The sequence below is a fragment of the Pollicipes pollicipes genome, unplaced genomic scaffold, assembly GCF_011947565.3.
Source record: "Pollicipes pollicipes isolate AB1234 unplaced genomic scaffold, Ppol_2.1 Scaffold_7261;HRSCAF=8764_pilon_pilon_pilon, whole genome shotgun sequence".
Classification (NCBI taxonomy): Eukaryota; Metazoa; Arthropoda; class Thecostraca; order Pollicipedomorpha; family Pollicipedidae; genus Pollicipes; species Pollicipes pollicipes.
In genome coordinates, this window is record NW_023597054.1 from 8,017,460 (window position 1) to 8,026,697 (window position 9,238).

Consider the following 9,238-nt stretch of genomic DNA (forward strand, 5'->3'; position numbering starts at 1 on the left):
TTTAGAATTATTTCCGCTCCGCTTCCCCTCAATTCCCATCTCACGGTTCGCGGCAGTGCTACTTATCTTGGCATAATGTTCTAGTGATTAATTGGGCGCCATGTGAGGGCTGAGAAAGACAGGCCTGAATTGTCATCATTGTCATCATCATTGTCATCACGTCTTTACGATAGGCTGCACGAATATTGCTGTCAGACGCTTGTGTCGCTGTTCTGCATACCGGTGTGCGTGTGGGCTACCTATTTATCGTGACAGTCAGAGGCGGCTGAACATTGCCAAATGCATCATGAGGCCAATGGAGGGGAGCATTCAGGTCAATGGCCGTTGGACCACGCTCAACGCTCATATTCTGACGCATTGCAATCGGTAGGTAGCGGCTGACATTGTTTGAGAATTTAAAGTTGTGCATCTCGGAATCTAACAATTTACCAACCGTGACCTGATGTGACCTTGTGAGATTTTTATTCACAATACTTTATCTGACCCAAAATTTTACTGCCGTCAAAATCGTTAAATGGCCCACTATCGACACCATTCAACTTTGATTTTGGTTGCGAAAACGGTTCGTAAGTTATCAAGGACAGACGGAGAGGTCGTGCTTCCTCTAAGCTCCCCCCCCCCGCTCAATGTTTTGGATTTCGTTACTTCTAACAATTGTAAGCCTGGATTTAGATCAAGGTTTTGGTTTAAGCATGGCGTTTTCTTTTTTTCACTTTTAGTGCTTCAAGTGAAGAGCAGTGATGTTCCGATGACAAGCAGATAAACTGCAAACAGGGCCGAAGTTGTGGGGCGCTTTTTTGTTGTTGGTAGGTGGGTGTGCTGTACTCATGTCCAATAAACGGTCACATTTTCCACTTTGTCGTGAAATGTTTCGAGACAACGAAGTGGCTTACATCTCATCTTTTTCAAATACGCTCTGGTGGCAGCTTGAATAAGATGCCCTCTGGTAGTCAATCAACCCCGTGAAATACTAAAAATTAATGAACATAGCAACACCAATATGGTGGGCAAGGCCCCATGTGAACTCGTTCCTGAAAATATTTTACATCTCTAGATCGTGACGTTCGGTTTCACTGATGTCACGCAATGTCAAACTTGAAACAAGTACCTGAAATGACCCTGGGTATCCTCATGTAACCAACAGCCCTGTAACCAACGTACCCTCTCCAAGAAAATCTGTAGGTATACGATTTGACCGACAGGTAACATACTGAATGCACACAAAAGCCTCCGCGACGAATGTTTAAAATCCCTTAACACCTTAGCGTCCGTGGGACGTACGTCATACGGTGTTTATAGGAGTACGCTCTCACCTCTGTCGTTCCCTCATTCTTTAAAGACTTGACTACAACTGCTTTATTTATGACGGTACAACAGACCTGCAAACGCACTTTGAACACGGTGCACTACGTCGCACTACGCATGACCACAGGGGCTTTTCGAACGTCGTCCATGTCGTCTGGTAGAAGCGCACGAGCCCCCATTAGCATTGCGAAGCATTCACGTGAATCTTCTACTGTATTCACGCATTCTCATGAATACAGGTCAGAGGGTTTGGACGTCCAAACGTCCAAACCTATCACATTCACAGCCATGTGAAATAGATCACGTGGCATAGATTGAGCGTCTTGTGTTCGCGGGTCAGGAGAATTGATTTGGCCGGCACCGACCGTTTGTCAGTGTTCGATACAATGCAATGTTGTTTAATACAACGGCAGTGCGTCCTGCCATCATTCAAAGGCGACATTTGATGCAGGGCGCAGAAATAACCGGTTACGTCCCACGATCAATCGCCGGTCCCGTGGAATAGGTTTGTCTGTTTTGCGGAAACCGCAGGCGAATATCATATATAGTCATGATCATTGACATGATAGTCTCCTGGTAGAGGCTCAGGAGCACCCCACTAGCATTGCGAAGGCAGGTGCTGGGACTGAGCCACACGTGCAAGCTAGCGCAGTTCCCAGATTATTCCATCTACAAAGCAGTATTTCCGTGCGACTTACGAAAGCCACTCCAACAGTCACGACAATGTGGCGGCTTCAACTTATGAGGTGTAATCAAATCTAAAGAAAGGAATTGCCCCTTGGAAGCAAGCGTCGCCAAAAGTGGACGTTCCTTATCAAACACGAAAACAACGTAATCGCGATAGAACTTGGAAACACGGCCTTAAAGTGCATGGTCTTCTTTGACGGATATTTGACGACTTACACGGATTGTGTTACGACGCATGCAGGTATAGGAAGCGCTGTTGTATGTGGCTATAAAACACGGCCATTTGCGCGGGCTACACACGCGTCAGTTTTCACTTCCGAGCTGACAGCCATCATCAAAACTTTGTTTTAAAAACTTGGCGCTAGCGATCTTCATTTGGCTCTTTCCGACACCATGAGCAGCCTCCTGGCTGTTTGCGGCTTCTCCACGTCGAATCTACGGGTCCAGGACATTCAGACACGTCTTACCCCTCTGGTTCGAACAGAAAAAACGGTCCGCTACTGTGTTGCGTCCCAAGTCACGTGGGGATCTAAGGAAATGATCTTGCTGATGCCGCGGCAAATCGCACTACGATTGGGACACACACCCCTGTAATACCACAACCAACTCAGGACACGTACGCCGTGGTGTCGTCTTTTATGCGGGAGCGATGGCGGCGCACCACTGGGACAGCGCCAACAAGCTGAACTCAGTGAAACCCCGTATCGGAAGTTGCAGTTGCGTTTCCGCAACAATACGAGGGAGGAACTTGCCCTGTGCCAACAACGCATATGACACACATATGTTACACACCGCCATAGCATTGGCTTGCGACAGACCGCCTTGCGGTCGATGCTGTGACCTATTGACTGCGCATCACCTGCTTGTCGCTTGCCACCAACTTGCTGCAACGCAAGTGCAGATTATCGGACACCATGTCCAGAGTCGCCCATTGCACAAAACATACACTTTTCTGTTATCATGCCCAATGCGATAATCACCGAATTATTCAACGAATGCCATGCGTTGCCGTTGGTGCAGTCGTCAGCGCAGTGTTTCGTGCCGTCGTCGCGGTCTCTCCAGCGGAAACCATTTTCCTGCTACCTATTTCGTTTTGTTGCGGGAGACACCGTAGCGCGGTGTGCTGCGCAGGATGGCCCCTGAAAATAACGATCTTTGGTTCCTCAGATTACTGCTCCACAACGTGAGCGACGATGATTTTTCATATAAACAGAGTTTACTACTCAAAAGAACTGATTTTATGTTAAGCCATTTGCCGAGGTTGATAATAACGAACGTAGCTATGCCGAATAGCAGTGCAGAAATGCACTACACACGCACTTGCTCGGGGTACTTGTATGGGAAATGTTTACGTAAGGCCTCTTGCATGGAGTGCTTGCCTGAAAGCAGACTTGACTTAGTCTTCATACGGTCACAATAACGACACCAAACCATCCATGGTGCCATTTATGAGATAACGGCATAATCCATAAAAAGAAATGAAGCGTTGTAGTTTAATTCACCAGGACGATGCTAACAAGCTTGTCATTGTCATGATCAAACAGATTGGAGCATAGTGACTGTCATCGGTCGATGTGAGAATACGATATTATCTCGATAGTAATTTCTTATTCTAAAGCGGTTGGTTTCCGATCCACTTCAGTCATTAAAGGGTGAGTTTGGGTCGTTTAAGGCACCCGCTGTTTGCCCCCGGAATGAATGGATTGTGGCTGATGGCAACGAAAGCAGCCAAGGATGAAAAGGTGCACTTAATAAAAATACATGCAATAAAGAATAAAACAGCAGATTCCTGGCAAACACCGCCAGCCCAGTTTGAAAAAGACTGCTGTGAGAATGCTTTGTGTGAAAAAGAGTGCCAATTTCCTTTTTTATGACACAATTCGAAAACTTGGTTTGCTACTGTTGCCTGCGAAAGTGCTCAGAGAAATATAGCAGATTTTATCTTTGCCATGTCCATGGTATGGAGTTACCAATAATCGTGGCAAGGAAATCATCGACGTAGATTTTGGCAGAATTGTTCGTGAAGCACGAACTGAGCATTACGGGCCCATATGGCACAATGCCTACTTTCCTAAAAATGATGATTCTGGAGCAGCACCAGATGACTGGCAGAGGCCTCTGATTGCCGTGCCAGCTTGCTGGCAGACTGAAAGCTTCCGGGCGGCCAGCAGCACTCCTCAAACAGCCATCCAGAGCAGAGTAGCTGCGTTCTCAGCAGCAGCCCATCAGTTCAACAGCGGAGCACCTCCCCAGCTAACGAAGGGCTGAAGTTGATGTCCATACCGCTGTCATCAATATCCGCAACAGCGAGCTTTATCCTGCCGGAGAAAATACGCAAAAAGGGCCGCAAGCCGAAAACACCAACAACGCATCGTTCGCATATTGCAAGCAAGTACATCAAAAGAAACAGGCGAGATATATCGCAAATGTATTGTTGCACAAGAAAAAAATCACGCAGGCCCAGGACCTCGTCTAAAGCCTTCTTCAATGAGGGGAGAGAGATTTCTTACCCATACATAAATAAGCCTTATATGACGCTGTACACAATGACTGGAACCGACTTTTTAATTGAGGTTCATGTTACTATAGGAGGGGTTTCCACGTCACTAAGTGGGCAAGGATGCACAATATTGGAAGGCTTTTCGCTCTCCAAGCAACATGGCGCGGCCCTGCAAGTGGGCCGGTGTTATCAAAGACAACAAGTCAATATAAAAGAGTCCTGCCACACGACAGCACAATGAACGAAACGGAAATGATATTGCACAATGCACTCTCACCGATGCGCCCAGCACGCTCACCAAAACACTTCCAGGAGCCGTCCTCCCCACGCGCCAACTTGTCTGGGGCGGCGGGGGGGAGCAGCCACCTCTTCGCAACGGGACGGGCCAAACAACCCCCGGCCGCCAGCCGCCACCATAACAACCGGGACGCCGGGGTGGGGACGATATGACCAAGCATAGGCGAGGTAACGATGGCGTTATTGGGGGGGGGGGGGGGGGAGAGGACCTTGGGGGATATATTCTACTTCCCAGCAACTGAGATAATTCAGCACTAGGCTTCCGGCGGTACATGGAAAGAAACGACTCAAATGCCTCTGACCCATTCCCCATTCTTGACAACTTCCCTCGCTCCTGCGACCAATAAGATTTTTAGGTGATATTTTCACGATGACATAATGCCTGGCCAAGACTAAATAAGATTTTTTTGATACTCCTGTTTAGTTTACGGCCCTGTAGAATATGATAGTTGTGGGTGCTGCATGACCACCTACAGTCGATTCGCCCAAAAAGCTCAGATAGGCATCATCATCATTTTCCAAGGAAAGGATCACTCGTGAGCATTTCAGGTTACTTACCATTTCGACGGTTGGAACAACGAAATGATAAAAAGCGCTCGAAATAATTTTGTAAATGATAATATGAGGTCCGTGTCAACATCTACCGTACGCGGCATGTTTTTGCGAAGTGAAACGTTAGCCAGGTTATGCTAGATCAGTGTCGTCATTCAAGTCAGTTTTCACATGCCGGTACTAGAAGTCAGGGAATAAATTTGAAAATATGTTTATGAGAAGCAACGCAGCGACGCGGAGGACACCAAGACACGTCAACAACGTTCAAGACATGCGGCATATGCTGGTCGGAATCGTATCGGGCAAAACTGCGAAAGAACACGCTGCGAACCTGGCGGCGTGTTTGCTGCGATTCGAGCTACGCGGTCGGTACAGTGTCTTGGGGAGTGTCGCATTGCACAATGCTGGCTCGAAAACCACGCCACCGGCACGGATGTGCGAGTACCCGGTCGGCCGAATCGGACGCGACTCCTAGACGCATGGGGACATCGTCTGGGTGTCTTCAGAGGGAAAAGCTATTTTTCGCCGGCGTCATAAAAGGGTGACCCTGCGCCGGTGCGCTCGCGGCATTATCGCGCCAGTTGTGATCGCGCCATCACACGGTCCTGGTTGTGGTACGCCTTGCCCTCAAGACTATCATGGAGTATGAGGTGCGGGAAGGTAGGCGACGGGGCAGCCGCGTCTACGCATGTGCTGACGGCCACATCTACGTTTCGAAAACCAAGATTGGACTCAGCACATATCTCCAGTGAGTACCCAAACCCTTCACCTTATAGCAGTGTTTTATTCGCCCGGGCTTGGCTGAGGTTGCGCATGCGCTGATGCAATGATGCGTTGCTGCGCTGTTAACATTTTCACCGCGAAGCAACGAAACATTTACTCTATTACGCTTAAATTCTGCATCTAAGAGTGTGCCGATCCAATTTACTCATGCGACAACCCACGCCCGGTCGTGATGGGAAGTTGACTTCCCTTACTGTTCTTGGAGCACAGGCCAAAAAAGAACGCTCGCAGCAACGCGAAGTTCTCAACATCTCTTCATCTATCAATTTGGCATTCTTTGAACAAATTTGGAATTATGATGTTCTAAGATCAGTGACGTTGGTCAGTTGAAAGAGGCCAATTGGCAAGAACACGCTGGCAGACGGCCGGGAAGCGACCCATTGCGGTTTTTTCCAAGCTAATATCACATACATGACACTGAAGCCTAAACGGTACGAGCCCGGGCTGTAAAAATGATACAGGCGCAAAGCCCGGTTTACGGCGATCAGTGTTCACCCAAAACCTTTTTTTCATTTCGCCATGGTTTGGTTGCAATTACCACAAACATCCGTCATTGCAAAGGTCATGCGAATTGCCGCCAAGATTTGCAGACATATCGTCGACTGCGCATCGGCCTTGAAATCACGAGTTTCTGCCCGTCCTCCGCGCGGAAGATATTCAGGCGTATCAATGGGCATGCCGCGGTTGTAGCTAAACACGGCGAAAAGGATTCTCTGAGACAACGGCAAGCAAATGCAGTAGCGTTAATGTCCGTTTCTGTGTGCAGCCGGCTTAACGTCTTTGAACGATTAATTTGGACTGTCTACCGCACATATGCCGTATGTCACATTCAAGCGCGGAAAAGATTTAGACATGCCAGTGGCCATTCGGCTGCCTGGACCATGGCGATGCGGGACGAAAACAACAGTGAGACTAAAGCACAAGAGCCTGTGCGCACACATTTCTAGTGCACACTATTCTGCAGCAGTCCGACAGCGCATGGTCAGCGCGTTCAGTTGGCGCGAGCTGTCGTTCACAATGCATAAGCCGGCTAATTTTATGAAGTGTTGTTTGTGAAAGGTATCCCTAGGGGAACACTCAGATTTGTCATGCGGTAGCTGACATCGAGTCATCCGGAACTCTTGGGTAAATGATGCCCTGATATATTTTAGAATAGCCCAATGCAATGGGAGGGGAGGGGCCAGGACTGAAGCAGGTGCGGGGAGAACGCTGAGATACATGCTGTAAACAATTCCTTTTGGTCATTTTGAGTAGCATTCTTTGTGCGGTAAGGCTAAGTTGGTCATCTTAGGTTGGTTGGTTATTTGGTTGGTAAGGCTAAGTTGGTAAGGCAAGTTAGTTGGTCATCGTATCAAATTTTTGGCATGGTCAGATCCGGCCATAAAAGTGTTTGATGTAATCAAAGGACGAGACCCCTTAGCGGTCAGATCATAAGCGACCACACCGAATAAAACGGTACACAATACGCAAATTGCGCATCGCGCAATGACGCTCCTCTGGTTCCAGTCAGGACATGTAGTAATATCATTCCAATGCATGAGGTCGCAATAGGTCATGTGAGGCCATGCAAGGAAACATGAGGCCATGTTCAATCTTTTACCATGATGCCAGTAGCGTATATGCTAGATGAACGACTGTGACGCGTGTAACCACTTATTTAACGTATTCGTTTGTTTTTTTACTTTGCTTGATCTTTTCAGCCCACGACACACGAGTAGTGAACAGATTATCCCATTTTGTGTTCAAGTATGAAAGCATTATAACAGATGCCATTTTGTTTTTGTCTTTTACGCTCTGCTTGCCATCCATTATGAAGCACACAATGTGGCGTGTGACAGCTATCTCGTGTATGTCACCAGGTGCCATCAGCGTGAGAACACTGCAGTGAGATGCTTGGGGACGGCCGTTTTGAACGGTGGGCGCATCCGCCTAAACCGGCCGCATACTCATGCTCCACTTCACCTGGATAACGAGGTATGTGATGAGGACACCCATCCCCATTGAGGACACCCATTCAGTGCTGAGGACTCGCGCTGTATGTATGTATGGGTACCCCTGTTCGCAGGATACTGCAGATTCACGCTTGGGTACACCTTGCATGAAATGGATCTATGAGACACCCCTCAACGTGTTTTTTTCGTGGGTAGGGACGCCAGCGATATTTGATTGTTGAACAGCTTGCAGCGGTTATATGACGCATTTTGCAATAGCTACACTTTTTAAAATAATTGCAATGAAGAACGCAAGTCTGTCTACATTTTTTGTTACCCAGACGCGCAGCACAGGTCGCTGCACATATACCCCTACTACAAATTTTTGCTCGGACCATACCGGCGTCTTTTCGACCACATGCGAGAGGGCATGTTCCGGCGTTTTGCAGAAAGAACTTTTGCGAATATATAGGAGAAACTTGATCTGAATGCACCTCCTCTTTTCAGATGTTGAGCGTGACGTCGGCAATTAGGACTGCTGTCCAAAATGATGTAGAGGGGAGGACAAACCGCCAAATTTTCAATCACCTGGCGCAAGGCGAGGCGGGAGCCGCGCTCAGTTACCAAGGAATGCGGCAGATTATGCTACGACAGAGGCGGGTCAATCAGCCCGCCGTGCCGGAGACCGCCGTCGCAGCAGTCGCCGCGATCGACGCAGCCGGGCCGGGACTGTCAGCACACCGCTGCTTCAGTTCTGTCGTCAATGGGGACGAGGTAAATGCGAATGGAGGGCAGATGCCAGCATCCGTTTATGACATGCATAACTCACTACCATCAAGTGCGGCTGTGGTACATCACTTCTCGTCCTGAATGTGCAATTTCGGCGCACGCAACCTCCCAGAGCCGACGCGGGGGGGAACTAGGTTAGAATAGTGTGGATGTGATAAATCGATGCAAAACGATAATGTACACGTAGCGTTTTCCTTTACTAAGATATGTAACAACTGGAAAACGCACATTTTCAACAACAAAGGAGACAACAAGAAGCAAAGAATCACCTCTGCCTTGTTCGCACAAGCAGGGATACGCATACATTGCTGGTTCGAAAATGTGGCTCAGTGCATTAAATACCCATTGGTATATCAAGTCTCAGCCTTCGGGACGGAAGATAGTAGGCAAGATG

General features: G+C 48.2%; 1 long non-coding RNA gene across 1 annotated transcript; it reads left to right on the forward strand.

Moving 5' to 3' along the window:
• The first annotated feature begins 5,834 nt into the window (after positions 1–5,834).
• LOC119112850 (uncharacterized) lies at positions 5,835–8,939 on the forward strand. The gene is made up of 3 exons (XR_005095792.1): positions 5,835–6,089; positions 7,984–8,098; positions 8,563–8,939. It is a non-coding gene; the product is annotated as an uncharacterized LOC119112850 (long non-coding RNA).
• The last annotated feature ends 299 nt before the right edge of the window (positions 8,940–9,238 follow it).